Source organism: Nyctibius grandis, chromosome 4 (assembly GCF_013368605.1).
Source record: "Nyctibius grandis isolate bNycGra1 chromosome 4, bNycGra1.pri, whole genome shotgun sequence".
Taxonomy (NCBI): Eukaryota; Metazoa; Chordata; class Aves; order Nyctibiiformes; family Nyctibiidae; genus Nyctibius; species Nyctibius grandis.
The window spans coordinates 16,603,054-16,620,994 of NC_090661.1; the positions used below are offsets into that span (position 1 = coordinate 16,603,054).

At 45.1% G+C, this 17,941-nt stretch overlaps 1 protein-coding gene across 2 annotated transcripts in view; it reads left to right on the plus strand.

Moving 5' to 3' along the window:
• Window positions 1-5,998: 5,998 nt before the first annotated feature.
• The window catches only part of OSBPL5 (oxysterol binding protein like 5), a 147,313-nt gene continuing 135,370 nt past the window's right edge, over window positions 5,999-17,941 (plus strand). The window contains exon 1 of one of the 2 annotated variants that reach the window (XM_068398269.1): window positions 5,999-6,121. The gene's annotated coding sequence lies outside the window, so the exon portion shown is untranslated. The remainder of the gene's footprint in view (window positions 6,122-17,941) is intronic. The other variant, XM_068398268.1, reaches the window with a different exon arrangement.

Consider the following 17,941-nt stretch of genomic DNA (forward strand, 5'->3'; position numbering starts at 1 on the left):
CACTGGACAATTTGTCAGATCCTGGATATCTTGCCTGGTTTCCAGCCTGCTGCTAGCTGCAGAAGGAGCCTTGCTCACCAGATCAGCTCAGTGTGTTGGGCTGCCCTCTGAGAGGAGACTTGCAGTTAGTTACTAGCCAGACCTGCAGGAGCAAATCAATGGCAACCAAACTCTTTCATCTATTTTTCACATCAAAGCCATAATGGCAGCATTCAGCTTAATTTGCTATCTTAGACATTTAGAGGAAAATAAAAGCCCCCTTGAGACAGAAGTTTGTGTTCGTGAGGGTACAGGGCAGGGAAGGTGGGATGTGCCCAAGAAGTCTTGTTTAATATAAGATACCCGAGATCAAAAAAGACCTCCCTAGGATGAGGTCTGGGTAGAAGTAGCTGAAATGATGCTGTGTTTAGACTCCTGAAAAATATCCTTGCGGTTCAGGTTGTAGAAAGCAGGGCACCATCCAAGCATGTGACAGGTCCTATAGAGAAAATGAAGCAGGTAAGAACATCTGTGATCTTTTATCTTGTTACTGGCGGGTCTTTAAAACTGACTCTGAAACCTCTGCTACAACCTATTGCTGGAGACTCTTTCATGAAAGCTCTTTTACAGGACCATCAGAGTTGTGAGTGGCTTGTGAGCCCTTGGGAGGCTTAGCCCACTGGGTGAATTCCTAGCCAGATAACCTCTTTGCTGTAACCCAAAGCCCAAATGTGGACATTTGAAAATCTTCTGACCACAGCGTGTGACTAAAGAAAGACTCTCAAGATTGTTTACTCACTCCATCTTCTCTGGTACTGCTCCAGGCAGGGAGCATGGTGCTAACATGGCCAACATCCATTATTCACACGAAATGTCTCCTAAGCTGAACTCAAGGCAGTCCACAGGGAGTTTTACAGGTAGAAAACAACAAAACAGAAGAGGAGATTAAATACAGAGCAGCAGGATCTAAACAAGATCTTACAATTGTGTTATCTACCCATCTCAGCAGCAGACTGACAAGAAGAAGGACAGGAGTTGGCCTGTGTTACTGTACAGTGAATATATTAGCCAGGAGAAAAGTTCTTGCTAGCGAAACAGTCAGAGAAAATTACCTCTGCTACCAGAGGAAAAAAAACCCAGCCAGAAACATCATCTCAGCAGGGAACATACACTAACAGTCAGGAGCGGCTAAAGTAAACAGAAGCGCAGTGTGCAGTATCAAAACATGGTGGCATTCTGCTCCTTTTGATGCTTGCCCACTGCCAGCTGTGAAGTCTTCACGCTGCTGCTTTTATGCTCTGCAATGTGACGTGAAACTCTTGCAAAGCTGATACTCCCTGTATCTGTTACTCACCGTGCAGCCTCCTGTGTAGAGCCCCAACTTTCAGCAGTCATCAGTTGCTGAAAATTTTCCTCTACTTTTTGCCATAAGAGGACTCCAGTCTCCAGTGGCTCCCAGGGAGATATTTGTGGTTTTTCTCACTAACTTCCCCAGAGACCCGTTCTAGCAAACTTGCAATTAGGAACCTGGTTTAACAGCAGCTCTGTTTTTAAAAATGTAAAATGGGCAAACATGTTTAGCTGTGGACTTACTTTTTCAGAGCACTAAACAGACAACTATTTGTTAACAAGAAACTCCTGCTCTATCCAGCTATGGCGTTAAATATTTTTGCTAAGGAACTTTGCACTGGAAAATACATGCGGGTAAAAGTGATCTTTTTTTTATCATTAATTGTATACAGCTGTGTTGAAGCTTATGGCTAATGATAAAGACCCTTGTTTAATAACTTCTTAACTCACTTGTTTTAAAGCTTCCTGCTTCTTGTCTCGCTATGTGTCACAAGCTTAAGGGCAATGCTAAGAACCATTCATACAATGTCTGATTAACGTGGTTATGGCTGTAGAGACATTGTGCTAATTATAAGGATAGGGATATGATTATTCCTCTCAATATCCATTTTAATAGAGGCCAATAAATATATCTGGTGGCTTTTATGGTATTTAATAACCTTTCTAGTCAGGAGCTTGTAGAACTGTTGTATGTATGTTGTGAGATAATAGGAAAGCATAAAATGCAAATCTTGTGGACACTGCGAAATGAGTATGTATTTGCATTTCACATAGGTGGGGTCTGATCTCTTTTGTGGGGAAGAGGAGCTCAGCAGTTAGCAAAAGGTAAAGGACTCAAAAAGGAAGATGAAGGGGAAAACGTTGCAATCATTTTCTAGAGTAAACAGCAGGCTGCTGACCTGAAAGAACCGACTGATGTCTGTTGCTGCAGCTCACCTCCCTGTCTGCCTTTATCACAATTTTTAAACAGCACTGATTCTGTGTTGTTGCGCATCTCCTAGGGTTGTCGTAAAAAAAAACATTAGATATCATTTTTAAGTGCCCCGACTATTAAGCTCTGCGGGTTGCATTATTGGATTGTAAGGACTGGAGTAACACAACTGAATCACTCTGATTTTGACTCTCCCAGCACTACAATTACAGCTTATTGTGCTTTGTTGGTTTTGTTACCCTTTCTTATGAAGGAGTTCACACCAGTTTACAAGCTCTCTTAGGGCAGAGTTAGATTGCTGTTGTGAGAAAGGCAAGTGTTGCAAACACTGGCAAATGCCCAAAGAAAATATCACAGCTGCAGACCCCCTAAAAGGAAGGCTGGTTTCTTGCAAAGGAGAGTCGAAGCCAGAAGGGACCTCAGCCCAAACTGCCAGGTACATCCATCAGAGAGCTTTTGTCAAAGGGATATGTCATATCTGGGGGACACTGCTGAATTAGCTTTAAGCTAGGGAGCTCAGGTGGTGTTAGCACAGAAGCTCGTGCACATAGCAAACCTCACCCCAAATGCAGAGTTGGGTCATGAGCTCTGTACTCCACAGCTACCCCGTTAGGGTTTTACGGGCAGCTCAGGTATATCCGCATGAACCGCAGACAGCGCAGGCAAGGTAGTGATAACCAGCAGAGCCCGAGCAGATGTGTTGTCTTCTGAATGGCTGTTAACAGAACAGACACTAGGGGGCTGTGGAAAATAGTCTTTAAAAATATTAGTGTTTGCATGGTTCAGTTTCCCCCCTTTCCTGTAGGGGATTTATAAAGGGGAGAATGGGTCCAGGTCCTGTCTTTGACAGCCAGGCAGGGAAGTGATGGATGTCACTCTTCTTGTGTAACCCGGAGTCAGAGGACCCATCTGGTGCAAGGTCTGAAGACACAGCAAATGTAGTTTCAGGACTCCCTGGATCACATCAGACGTGCCATGGCTACATGATGCAAAGCATCAATCTTACGTAAATTTTCTCTGATGGTCCAGCTTTACTGACAAAATATTGACAGTTTAACTGGCAAGCCTTTTGTTCTGTGTATCCACATCACTAATGTTACATGCGCTGTCCTAGAACACATAGGAAAACATAAAGTATTATGCTTTATCAGGGTCTCTAACTGTTTTGGCAGGAATGTTTTTGGATGCTTGTTTTTTATCAAATGAACTCTGTGTGGCGATGTGGCAGTGAACAGATAAGATATTAATAATCATGGAGTAATTGCCTGAGAAGAAAATCCTTTAGTGGAGAACTTTAGCCAAAACGCTTCTTTTGAAAGGGTTTTTAAAACTTTTAAAACAGACGTCCTTGGGAAGTGGACTCTGAGTCCCACTGTGATTTGTGTAGGGATGCTAGAAACTCTAGATCTCCATATCACAGTAGCTGAGGAGGAGCCACTTCTGTTACCACGGCTGGACAAAGCCAATCTGGATGCAAACAGCAGGATCAATGTCAAGCTCATGGTTTAGCGAAAAAGCCATTTGGACCAGGCAAGGTGCTGGCAAACTACCTGGCTGCATTTGAGTGAGCCAACCCTAAAAGCAGAAGGCTGAAGGGATCAGAGAGCACAGACAGGAGCCTGGTGGTAGCAGCCAGGGCAGGAGGCAGCGAGGAGAGGGAGAGGCAGTATGAGCTGGGGTAGGCTGCTTCTGCCTCTAACACAGCGGCTCTGCCTGGCAGTGCTCTGAGTCAGGGTGACGAGAGGCCTTGGCTCATGGTCGTTCTGGCATCTCCGTGCAGCGCCCTGCCCCATAGCACAGTACAGGCTTGCCTTCAGGGTAAAACTTTGGTGAGGATTAAGTCAAAATCCCAACCAACTTGAAGGTAGCTGGAATCATGCTAACTCTCTACACCTTGCAAATGAAGGCACAAATCACTACAAATAAAGGTGAATCTAATAATTACCTGCCTATGCAAGTGATTCTGGGGCTTATTTAATGGGTAGAGAAGGGGTATGGTGCCTTTTGAACAGCAGGGACAGCTTAGGCTCTGTGATCTGGTCATAGTCTAGTTTATGATCTGTCTATAGTCCTGTTTTGGACTAGAACTTCTAGGAAAGAGCAAAAATAGATAGTGAATTTTCTCTCTTTCCAGTATCGTACTGTAATCCTAGCCAGGTATAGTGCATGTTGTTCTATGTCCCACCAAGCTCACTAGGAGAAGATTAGCCACCTCTGCTGGCTGTCGTTAGGTACGTGGGTATAGGTGATGCAGGGTGAAGTCTTGTAGTCTGTGGATGGGCTGTAGTTGGCTGGAGGCAGTGAGAGAAATTGCATCCTGGTCCAAGTTGAGGTTGCAGCTTTGGATGAATTCAGGATTTTTCTCTGGGAGACCTTTTCAATTAAAGAGCTGTTGCTCATTAGAGTTGAAAGCTGGCTTCCTGGGTAGCATGAGGAACATCAGAGCTGGTGGATCTTTGTCTTGGTTTAGAGGCTGCACCCACTAAAGAGAAAAAGGATCTTGCTTTTTCTGTGAAGGGTGGGGTAGCAGAGCACTTCAGGCATCTGTTTTAACACTTCTGGTTTCAGAAGCACGAGTCTGAGCTCCATGCTGTATTTTGCACCAAGGGCTCAGCTGTACGTGGGTGACTCAGACACGTTGATGCAAGTCAGACACGCATCTCTGTCACATTATCCCCTCATGGTTTTGGTTTCAGAAAGTTTGGGTGCCTTTTAACTCTGCTGCTACTCCACGTCTGGGTGGACTTTTGGCATTAGCTTTTCCAATGGCGATGAAGGAGGCATGAAGTCCCGCTTGGCTTCCTGTGCTTGGTCTGGCCTTGAACTGTGGGACCCGCAGGGTGGAGGGGAGAGGAAGCAGCAGTTAAATGCGTGTGGCTGGGTCGTCTTCTGCTTGTGATGTTTTACCAGATATTGTACTGCCTGTAAAGTCCTGCCTCCCCCGAAGGGCAGGCAGGCTGTGGCCAGGGACGCGATGATTGGACTGTCCTCCTCGTCTGGAGGAGCTTAGGGGTCTGTGCTTGCCGTGGGATGGATCTTTCGTTCTGGACGCACGGGCGAAGCTGGGAGCGTGCCCGGCTGCGTGTCGGGGCTGCATGTTGCACGGGCGCCTTTGAGTCACGGCAGCGGAGGAGGCGTATGGCTGGATGCTGAGACAAAGTGCTCCTGCAGCTGGAGGGCTTCAGCGTGGCCATTTCCCCAGGTTGACTTTTCTCCATTGCCTTACACTTGGTGTCAGTGAACCCCAAGGATGGCCGGTTGCTTGCATGGGGGAAGGGGCTCTGCATGGTTTTTGTTTAGGGTTTGGTTTTGGGGTTTTTTTTGCTTTATTTACTCTGCCTTGGCTTCAGCCTCTCCCTGTGTCGGGGAGAAGAAAGAAGCAAACTCCGGGGCGGGGAAATAAACCCAACCGAGCCGAGCCCCAGCCGGCCGGCGGGGAGAGGCCGGGCGGTCCCGGGGGCGCTCCCGCTGGCCGCGGCGCGGGGAGCCCGCACCGCGCCCGTTCCGCGCCGCGCCGATCCCGCCCGGATTTTGCACGTTTCCTTTCTTTTTTTCCTCCCTTTTTTTCCTCCCTTCTCCCTTCTATTTTTCCCTCCATCCCCCCCTCTCTTCCCTCCCTCCCCGGCGTGGTTGGATCAGTCTTTTGGTATTTCCTGCCGTCGCCGCCTCCCCCGAGCAGCTGTCCGGCCGCGGCCCGCCGCTCCGCGCTCTCCGCGCCGCGGGGGGAGAGGCTCCGCGGGGCCCACGCGTGTCCCCTCCACCCCATCCCACGCGTGTGATGCGGGCGGCGCGGCGGCGGCGGCGGCGGGGCGCGACGTGCTGAAGGCGGCGCCGCGCGGGGGGCTCGGCCGCCCCGGCCAGGTAAGACGCGCCGGACTCCCCCCCCCCCTTCTCCAGACTGGGGGTCGGCTGGCTCCGAGCCCTTTACCCCCTCAAAGCCATCCTCCCCAAAATACCCTCTAAAAGCAAATATCCCCCCCTCCTGCCAGTTGCCCCCATAGATCCGTTCCCCCCCAAAAGCCAGCCCTTCTCCCTGACCGCGCAGCTAGGCTGCCTATTTTTAAGCACAACGTGGTACCCCAGAGTCGTCTTATGAGCGGAGTGATTTCAGTTAAAGGGTGAGCTTTGGCAGCTCTGAGAAGGTAACCGTGCTGCGTCTGCCCATGCTTTGTGCCCAGCTTGTGTGTGGCAAGGGTGTTTCGCCGATTCTGTGTGTGCCTGTTGGGGTTTGGCGGTGGGAGCTGTGGGGTCCCCCTTCCTACACCCATCGGCATCTCTGCATGGCAGGGCTGAACGGCTGGTGTGGGGCTGGCGTGGTGTGGGGGATTGCAGGCTGTCAAGGTGATATTTCTTTAGACATGTGGGCATATGTGGTTGGTGGAACACATTTTCCACGTATTTCTTCCAGTATGGTGAGCAAACAGTCAGGAGACTGTCTGCCAACTGATACTAGTTGGCTACGTGTAAGTGAGGATAGTAATTACCTTTCCTATAGGCACTCATACAGATACCGTACTAGAGACCATTTGTGTTGCTATCTAAAAACCAGGTAGGCCTGAGTTTGGAAATGCTTTTAGCTTGTACTAAGTGAAGCAAGGCAGCATGCCTGGAGAAATAAGTATATAAGCATATACAACTGTCTGTTGGATCAGAAACCGTGTTTTTTGAGTGCTATGCAAACCTAAAGGGCTGTAGTGTGAAAGAATTGTTTAATGTAAGTGAGGAGGAAACTTCTTTCAGCTGTGTAGTCACCTCCTCACTTCATCCAGCTGCAGCAGTATCTTTGTTGTCAAAATGTTCCTTCCCTCTCTTTACACTGATGCACAAGATAATAGTATTCAGCAATGTCTGTACGGCAAAGAGCAGCCGCTGCATTGGATGTGTCCCCAGCTGCCACCTTTCCTCCTTGGCAGCAAGTTTCCAAAGAGGTGTGAGTGGGGAGGGAGGGAGATAAGCCTCAAGTCACATTCTGCGGTGGCTTCCCCTCTGCACGTGGTAAGTTTTCTTGCAGAAAGTGGAGAATGGGTGTTCTCTGTGGGGCAGGTCATGATGGGGTGGTAGGTGACCCTGAGAGTACACTCACCCCAGCCTGGCAAGGAGGGTGATGGCTGAGCTGGGCCAAAAAGGCACTGGGGCAGCAAGGGAGTCAACCTCAGCACCAGGTTTTACTTTGTGCCACTATTAATCAAGGTAGGGATGGCAATTCTCTGATTCAAGGGAAAAAATGCAGGCCTTAGTCCTGCCTGCAGCCTGTTTTGGTCTGAACTGTACAATGTGAACCTAAGGAATGATTTAATCATGGTGGTACATGAATATAACTGAAAGATGGATTTACTGCTGTAATCTTTTCATGGTACTTAGTTTAATTTCCCTGTGCTTTATTGCAACACTGATTCATCAGGTGAGTGGGAGGGAGGCTTGTACAATACAGGTGGTTCAGTTTCCATTGCTGGGTTCTGTATTTAACAAGGTACTTTCTTGGCTACAGCAGGGGAAAAATGGCTCTGTGTCTGATATGACGCTGTGGTTTGGAATCTGGGATATCTCTAGGGAAAGGCCATTCCCATAATCTGTAATGGGCAGTGTTTGAAGTCCGTGTGCTGTGTTCGGAGCAAAACTCAGACTCGACTGATTCATATTATGTTCATAGATCATAAAATTTTTAGTTAAGCTGACCTGAATTGGGTTAGACTGACTTCATGTCCAAGGGACCTGTTATCTGCTGGAGGCAATCGTGAGATTGTCAGTGTTGCCAGTGGCAAAGGTCTTTTAGAGCTGGATCAGGGGCTTAAGAGGTGAAAATGAGACTGTCCTGAAGTGTGTCAGCAGGCTCCTGCTGCTTCTGAGCCATGGAGCACAAGTCTCCCTCTGCAACTGCACAGATTGGTGCTATTTGATCTCATGTTTTATTTGGGGGAAAAAGCTGCGTTTAGTGTTTCTTCTCCTGACCTCCCTGCCTTTGGAGCATTAATAGCACAGTGTTTTCTCACCCAGAAATGCTGCTCCTCACGCCTCCACTCCTCAACATGAGGAGTCTCTGGCAACACATTGTAGGTGTTTGTGCGTGCCTGCTGTGGTTACTAAGGTAAAGGAAACACAAGCAGCAGCTTGGGGAATGGGAACAGACAATCCAAATGCCACATACACGTGGGTTTGGGCAAGAATGACAGTGACCTGCTATGCCAGACTGTCTGAGTGTGGGGCTGGGCTTGCTTACTCCTCGTGCAGGCTCCTGACTGTCATTGCTGGCATTTGTGCTGTGCTTTCCAGAGCACTAAGCTTCTGAGACTGAGCAAACTCCTCCCAGGTGCTGCTGCATGCAGAGCTCACAGCCCTCCTTAGGGAGCAGTCTGTTTGTGGTGAATTTAATTGTACAGGGCTGTGTCTAAATCACAGGTTCTGCCCTCATCCCAACCCCTCCCCACCACTGTGGCTCTTTCTGGCCATGCAGTGAAGGAGGAAGGAGACAACCATCCTGAAAAACACCCTTCTGATAAGCAGCTGCTGAGCCTATGTGGAGGGCTAAGGAGCAGCATACATCCTGCACAGACCTTCCTGCCTGCTGCATTACTGCTCCACGGGATGAGCCGCTGAGGACTCAAATGCCAAGTGATTCTCTTCACACCTGGCTACACGTTTTGCAATCTCATCTTCCTGTTGTACCTGCCTGCCTTCTTCATGTCTCCCTCCTACAGTCATGGGTTACTCTTCAGGAGCAGTTTTCCTGCCCGTGAAATTTACTACCCCTGTGCTTCTGCTGTGATACTAATTGGACACAGCACATTTTAGCATACTGTATGTTTTAAGCTAGCCTTCAGTTAGTAGCAGCTCTGACACTCTTTGTGGAAATGCTTCTGTCCATTGCTACTCTGGAGGTGGTGGCAGCAAAATTAATTCATGGATGTTCTCTTCCAAGCTTGGAATGCGAGATCAGGTGAGCCAGGAAATAGCAAAAACTTCCCAAAATAATGCCTGCTGACTAGGAGTATTTTATCACTGAGGGACTCAAAAGCCAAGACTGCTTCAATAATTTCCATATTTCTGAATTACTGGAATCCTGTTTCAAGGTGTAGTGGTGTCGTGCTTGCATCAGGCTCTAGGTACTGTATATGCATCTGTGTAATATGAAAAGAACAAGGGATTATAGGGGAATATTCTGCAAAATTGGAAGCAGCTGACAGCAGGCTAGTGAGAGTTACCCTTCAGTGGTTTCTGCCCATCACAAAAGGAGAGTGATGTGAAAAGTGGATTTTTTGTTTGTTTGTTTTAGAATGGAATGAATAGTTAGAATAGTCCAGCCGCTTGTGTGTTTTTTTTTTTTCTTGTAACCTGGATAAAAAACGTGGGCATATTCCTTGTTCTCTAGTCTCAGATAGTTTTGTGTTGTGTTTGTAGAGCTACAGTTGAAGTTGTACCATTATTTCCTTTATACTCCTTCTGGATTGAAGGATTTATAGATGTGTAAATCAGACTCTTGATTGAAAAGGCTCTTTTCTCCTCCTTGTTTAACAAACAGCTAGGTGTATACCTAGGCTTCCTTTTTGAAATGTGTCACTGAGGTCTGTGCTATGGGCCAATACCAATAACTTGATAGTGCTGGCAGCCTTCTTGATAATAGTTTTTGTATGTGATTCGTTAAACTCCAAGCCAAGCTTTGACTTCTTGGGAGTCGGCTGTAGAGCTGTGTGAATTTGGGTGTTTTGGCAACTTGGTTACCATTCGCATGATTATAGTAGCAGTGTAAAATTAACCAACTAAAGACATAACAGCAATACGCACATTCATAGTAAACTGGGACATGTGCAGCTATCCTTGTGGGGGGGAAAAAACCCCTGCACCGAGTCTGCCTGCTTCATCCTGTCTAATCTGTCAGTGAATCAATGTGAAATTGTACCCCCAAGGAATAATGTAATAGCTATTTTGTGTGTATTCCCAAAGTGGGATGCTGCTCTGGTAAAGTCCTGAAGGTATGCTGTCTAAATTGATCAGCAGAGATAAAAGCAGGCTTGCTGCTTATCTTTATAAGAGGTGGAAGAGAGGCATTGAGTGATGAAATGTCTAGTTCTGTGTTGAGTGGAAAGCTTGAATGTGAACTTGGTCCTTCTGCATCCCAGCACTTCGAGCACAAAAGCAGCGTCCTGCTTGCTCTTCTTCAGTTTTCTCACTGCAAAAACGTGAGATTACTCTAAAAGGCACTTTAATTTCCCTGCTAATGCAGTTTGTTCCAGACAACTGTTCGTGTGTTGTTGCTCCTTCCTACCTTCAGTGCTGCAGAGGCAGTTTGGCTTTTGTTGCCTTTGTTTGATGCCAGTTAAAAGTGGAAAGCCTACGCTAGCATTGCACTGTTCAATTGTTTTGCTCTTTTCTCAGATTATGACAGGGAATTCTCTCCTCACAGCAAACAATTGCCACGTCCCAGAGAGGAGAGGAAGGGAACTCTGCTGCACTGCGTAGTGCGGATAACTATTACTCACCGTGGGTAATCTTGGCAGAATGAAAAGAACAATTTAATTTTCCTCTTTTTTTTCCTTTTAAATCTTTTCTTTTTGCCTTTTTTCTTTTTGGTATGACTTTCGGCATCAGGGGAGAATCACTTTTACGTAGTAGTGGGAGGTGACCGAGGCTTTTTGACACTTTATCAAACATTGCACAGTTCACTCAGGGAGCTGCTGGCGGCTCATCTGTAAAATCCCTGGAATCTGAATGTGAAATTGCCACTGGAATTAAAGCTGGGCCGGAGGGTTATTCTGGTAAGCTCCTGTCATGGATGCAAATAGATGAGATTTACATTTTATAAGATGAATCGTTCTGTCTTTTCTTTCTGTCTTGCTTTGAAAAGAACCTCGTGCAGTGCTGCAAGCCTGACAGTTGCTGATACAGTGAATAATTTTTTTCCCCTTACCTTACTAAGGAAAGAAATCTTGATGTGCGGATTGTTTCATGACCTTTTCTTTCATATGTGGGTCAAAGACAGTTCAGGTCTGAGCAATATCAGGTTTTTTCCGTAAAGTTGTAAATCCTTACTTGGATTATGAAGGCTTTCTGTGAACGCTGAACGCACCATACAAATTGCAGCACTAGTGGGCAAGGCAGTAATTTAAGCTGCCTTCCATGGAGCTCTCTGTTATAGTGAGTCTGGAGCAGGACACAGGTGTGTTAGACATGAAATACACAATCTTTGTATTTTTGAATTTGGTTTAAAATAGATTTTCTTCTTTACGCTTTAACATCTGTTAATTTGGCCCAACCTCCTTGTCTTGCTCTGCCTTTGTAACATCCCTCACTGAAGAGTAGATGTAATTTGATAAGGATGGATATAAATGGATTTTTTTGTTGTTGTTTTAATTCAGGTTCAGTGGATGCAAACCAGGCCCTGTATTTTTTTGACTGATGATCCACCCAGGCTTTGTTGCCTATAGTCAACTGTTACCACCTGAATTTTCCTCTGGACTCCAGGTCATGGGAGGCACATTGGCTTACCTACACTCATTTATTCATAGATCTATGCATTGCAGTAGACTCAGGGAGCTCTGGTTGTGGACAGAGCTGGAGGCTGTGTAAACCAAGCCCAGACTGTCAGCCATCTAACCTAATTTTTTCCAAGCTGGTATTCAGGTTCTGGCTTGTGGAAACCCTCAGCAAAGGTGCTGAAAGCTTTCTTTTCCAAGGGGGTGAGGTGTGCTGAGAAGCTGGGAGGATCCCCTAGTCATGAGCGTGTCTGAGAAGTGTAGTGTAGAGCCTCCTATTCCTGAGCACCCCTAGAAGGTAAGTGGCCAGGGTGTGTTAACATCAGCTTCCCATGCCTTTTTCAGCTTCTCTTATGTCTGCTTGGATTACATGTTACTTGGTGTCACGGTTTATCTTTTGTCGTAAATTCACACAATGTCTAATGCAATGTGGCCTTGGCTTCTACAGGGCTGTTTTATAATATAAATAAAAATAATCCCATTGTGTAAGCAAGATACTGAATAACTCCTCTAAATTAGCTACAAGAGCGGGTGCAGCAGTGCCAGCTTTATTCTCTTCTCTGAACAGGTGCATTCTCACGAGGAAATAAAAGGTAGGTAGGGACCAAGTGAGAAACATTGAGCAACAACTGACTGTGACTCAGAAACAATTTAACCACAATAATCCCCACAGTGCTAAAGATTCCTCTTCCCAGAAATGCACAATATGCTGTTCTCTGCTACAAAGCTGCTGTCAACTGACATCATTGTGTTAATATAAGTCTTGCTGTTATCCACAAGATGCACAGTTAGCAGAGAGCAGTTCTAGTGCTGGCTGCTAATTATTGCTGATGTTGTCCCAGTTGTTGAACAACAATATAATAAAGATTTCCTGCTTAATATTTTATTCCTAATGGCTGGTATGCTTACATTGTGTTAAGAATAATGCTTCTAATATTGGTTCAAGTATTACCAAGCCAGTGTTTTATTTATGAGAACATAGAATGACCATTTAGCAAGAGCCTCTCTTGGATACCTCTTGTAGATGCTTTGTCTTTTTTTTTTTTTTCCTCTGAGTAGCAGTGTAGAAATTAATTGCTTTAAACAGACTGACCTTCTAGGAAAGATCTATGTTTGTGATTTTCACGTCCTTCCATGGTACAGATGTGAATAGGCATGAAATCTGTGACTGCACTTTGTCCTGACAAACGAAATCACTTTGACTGCAATGGGATTGCTCTAAACAGGGACTCGTTTGTGTGAGTCAGCGTTTGCAGAACTGGATCTTCCAAGCTTTTACCAGTTATCACTGCATATTTATTAGATGGCATGTAAATGCACATGGTTTCTTACCTAGTTTCCTCCTGACCTCTGTAGTTTGATGTCCTATGTTGTGTTTGACAGCCTGACCCTCTTGAAGTCTATGTTTTCCCATTGACTTTACAGCAGCCAAATGCTTTTTATGCTGTGTGTCTCCCAGAGAAATCACATTAACAAAATACATCGCTAGCCGGAAAGAACTTTTCCTGAAAGCACACAAAGGCAATCATTTGCCTCGTTATTTTCTAAAATGCAAATTTTTTCCTTATGTAAAAAAAAGGAAACTTCGTTGAGGTGAATGAAAGTGAACAGAGAATTGGTGCTTAAGCGCTGTCTCCGCAATGCAAAAGGGATATTGTGCTGTCATTAATGAGATTCTCCTGTTTTCCCTTGGAGATGTGGTATTGAATTTGGAAATAGGATTTGAACAATTTTCAGCTGAACATCTCACTTTTCTGCTCACTGAATAGATGCAAACCCTTATTGTTTAATAGCTAGGTTAACTTTTCACTGATAAGAGTTTCAAAGAAGTAAGATAATAGCTCTGAAAAAGTAAGACTTTTTTCTAGACACTATTTAATTTGACATAATTATATTAAGTGCTAAATTGAAAGGGGCCTTTCTAGTTAAGATGAGGATAATGAATAGTTGTGCATTATTACCATAGCCACGACCGGGGGAAGAAAGAAGAGATTTAAGTTTTGCTCCAGATGGAAAGAAAACCTGCATCAATGTGATCCTTAATAATTTAGTTTCCCCTCTCTATTGCTGACTCCAAGGTTTTGCTAGAAGAGCTTTCTGCCCTTTGTACCTCAGGGAGGCAGCAGTTTTTGAAAGGAAACAGCAGGCACTCCAAGTGAAAATGACTGTGGAAATAGAGTGAAGAAGCAGATTGCACCTTCAAGCCAAGCCTGGAGCTACATGAGCAGGGGCACTGCACAGAAAATGTTATTGCAGGAGTCAGCTCTGAAGGCACTGGATTGTATCATGGCTCCTTGGAGGTTCTGCTCCCTCTGTGCTTCGCCCACGCTGCAGAGCAAGGTGTAGTTTGCTGCTGTTTTCTGCTTGTAGCAAGTTGCAACAGCTCAGGTCCCTGGGCTGGCCAGGCTGGTTGAGTGGGTGCACACCAGCTTGCTGTGCCATCTGCCAGCACCTGCCTCTGCTGCTCTGCCCCGGCTGGAGTTGCAGGCAGCTTGTAAGGACAGTCACTTCCCTCTGGCTCCCTTGTTTGAGTGCCTGAGCAAATCACAAGGTGTGCAGAGTTGTGTATCCTATGTAAAAACTCACCGACTCTTTGTTTTGGCATGTTTGCTGCCAATGAGAATGGTATCTTTATACTTTTAATGTGGAGCTGCTGTAAACACACGCTGCCTCTCCGTGTGGATAAAAGTGATTTATTTGGGACAGGATTTCACTGGGTCTTCGAAAGTTGAAACTGCCAAGGGGAGACCAAAGTGTGTTCCCTTGTTTATTCATTTCTGTACCCTGGGGTCCAAGACACCACTTCTCTGCAGTGTTCCCTCCACTGGCTTCTCTTGCTGTCTTGCTAGGACTGCTGCCAAGCTGGTCTACAGGGACTTGTCCCGTAAAAGCATTTGTCTCTGGGAATTGTACTCGGGCTGTTCTCTTACCTCTCAAAGTCTATCAAGAGTGCATGTGATTGTACTTGACACTCCTGATCTGGGCTGGATGTGAATCCCTGGGGAAAGGCAGTGCCTGAATTATTTAATCTCTTGAGCATTCCAGTCCCCTGTCTGAAAAGCATTAAGCAATATTGGGCTTTTTTCTTGATTTAGTAGAAGGACTGTGTTGTGTCACCCTCACCTGAACTTCAGAAAGCTGAGTATTTTGAGCACTAAAAGTTCATACTCTTGTTCCAAATTCCTTGGACTGCAATATGGGAGACTTACACCAATGCAAGCGGTGTCTGCTTCTAGATGAGTCCAAAATATTCCTGATAAACATTCTGTTTTCTTCCCTTCCTTCCCTCCCCTAGTAATTTGGTACTTCTGGATTCAGACAGGTTGAGGCAATGAAAGTAGGATAATTTTGTGGTTAAGGCATTTGCTTTTGGATTCAGGAGATCAGTGTTAGTTCCTGCTTCCATCACAAGGCTTGTGTAGCTGTAGGGGGATTGCTTGCACCCCTGTCCCTCTGTCTACACTGGATGGAAAAATAATTAACAGAAAGTAAGTTTTTGAATTGGGTTTTTATTTATTTTCCTGTGCTGCTGGCCTACAATATTCTGTTATGAGGGTAGGGAGAGGGTCTGATCTCTTCTCTGGGTTACTTAGCCTTGTCTGCCTGCCCTGTCCCAGCCAGAGTATGCCTGTTTGCTCGCTGGATAAAGCTAGTGGGAAATCTTCAGGCTCATCTTTTTTTTTTTTTTCTGTCATGCTCTTTGCTTTAATTTAATGTCAAAATTATGTGGTGAGTTAAGTAGTGTAGTTTTTAATAATGTTTTGAAAATGAGCTGAGCTGCACACATAGATGGTGCCTACAAGAAGCCGTGAATTATACCATAGTATTTTTAATGGGCAGTCCTACTGTGCTTTAAGCCATTGGCTCAGTGAGTCTGTCTTAGATGAGCTACAGATGAGACTTCCAGTGCTGTAAATATCTGTACCCTTTAGTTTTGAGTACCAGAAAATGAAACAGCGTATGAAATAATAAAAAGGTTTATTTTACTGAAATCAGTAAAGCAATTTTTTCTTCAGGCTGATTTGGAAATGGACCTTAGAAGAATCAAGTGGAGAATAAATGCAGTGTTTAGGGGCTAGAAATGTTTAACAAGCAACACAAGCTGCCTGTCGCAGGCTGCCCTGCTCCCTGCTTGCAGCGCAGCGAGGTACAGCACTCGGGCAGCCTGGAGAAAGACTCCGCAGCACTGGGCATGGTGATCTCCTAAGGTGCTCATCTGGTGAGTAAGTGGGCTCAGGTAAGAAGGCTGGAGTTTGCTTTTTGGACAGTTCAGCTTTTCTTTGCATACTGGATTTTAAAGCCAGAAGTATCAGTCCTATTGATCTCATTTGACTTTGCATCTGCAAGCCACAGGATTTTAGCCTGGGATTCTTACCTCATGTCTAGTAACTTCTGGTTGCATTACAGTGTGTATGCATCTCAGGCATGCAGTACATTTTAATTTTTTGATGGCGATTCTTTTGTGCTCTTCAGCAATGTGTGCGAAGGGTAATTATCTTTACAATAAAAGATGTGTACTTTCTCTCTAATCTGGATTTTTTTCTAGCTTCATTTTCAAGCTTTCTGACATCTTTTCCCTCAAAGTAATTGCACTCTATGATCAGGTGATGCTTTAAGTGTCTTTGATTAGTTAAGTAGGTTGAACACCTTAAATCTCTCATTGGAGTTGATTTAAGACCTGGAGACAGCCTTGTGGTTTTTTGCTGGGTCCCTTCCAATTTTTCGTGATGCTGTATTCCAGGTAAAGGTAAAGATTGTATGTGTTATGCCAGCAGTGATCTTGCAGCTGCCACATACAGAAGTAAGGCTTCATTCTGGCTCTTGCTTTTTTGTTCCTTCCCACCCCTTGTTTATGCTTCCAGGAACTGAGCAAGCCCTGTTCACCCACGGTATTGCACTTGGCATTCAGACTCTCTTGGTTATCTATAATTCTTTATAATCAGAGCTGGTTTGGAAAACTAAGGTACATGTCTGGACAGAGAGGAGGGGGCATTTCAGTCTGATATGTGGCAACACAAGGTTATTTATCATAGATTGTGCTCTCTGCACTTTAATAATCTGCTGACATTTTGCCAGTAATAAAAAGGTCAAGGAAAAAAGTTACTTCCTACAAATCATGGCATTTAATTGTTCTTCTTATTAAACAGAGCATGGTTTCCTTGCAATGAAATTTCAGCCATCCACAGCTTTGTAAAAGATGAATGACCAGCTGGTACAAATGTATAAAAATAAAAGTTAGAGCAGCTTTCCCAAGCATCCTTTGTATGCCACTGACCCCTATTCCAGTGATTTGTCCTTTCCTGAAGCAGGGTATAGGGAAGATGCAAGGAAAAACTGTGCGTTGAACACTAAATACAGTAGAAAAAGCAATGATCAGACATTGATATTTGGAAAATAAGACATCAAGTTGATTTAAAAGGCTGCTAGAATCATTTCTCTGCTCTCAGGTTCACGAGATCTTATATATTCCTGATTTTTAGCAATGGTTCTCCATATTATCTATTAAGAATCATCTGTTATGTCCAAAGTACAGTAATTCAGTGAAATACAACATTGCATCCTCTTTTTTCTTTGCCTCCAAACTTCCCTCTTGATTTTTGTCTCTGAGATGCCTCAGTTTGAAACTGCAGTGCTGTTTTTCTTGTAACCCCAAATGGCTCTTACTGGTACAGAAATCACACTGTTGGAGGCAAGGCTGTGGCTTAAATACAACAGCAGTGGTTGAGCAGCAGGTGAGCATCGGCAGTTAAGTTGGAGATGTTCTAACACCGGCCACGATCGGGAGCTTGGGTGGGTGTGTGGGACCTTGAAGGGGAAAGGTGCTGGCTCCTCACAGGGTTACCGTTTGTGGCAGTAGCAGGCACTTGTGGCAGGTTGATGAGTATTGGTGCTGTGAATTGGGGTAGTTTGGTATTTTGCACAGAGGCAGCACAGCTGGTCTATTTTTGTTAAGGAAATGAACAAAAGTGTCTTGCAAGGGAGTGCTGGCTTGTTTCTTTTGTAATGGGGCATTTGCTGCTGCCCCTTCGTAAAGCATCTCTGTAGATATCTAAGAATGCACACCTAGAAAGCTGAACTACAACAATTAGATGGCTACAGTGGACAGAGGAATTGTGTGCTGCAGTTCTTACTGCCAAACCACCCTCAAAATGAATTTGAATGTAAATACTTTCAAAAAAGGGAGTGTTGAATGGTCTGTATTGGGGGAAACAGC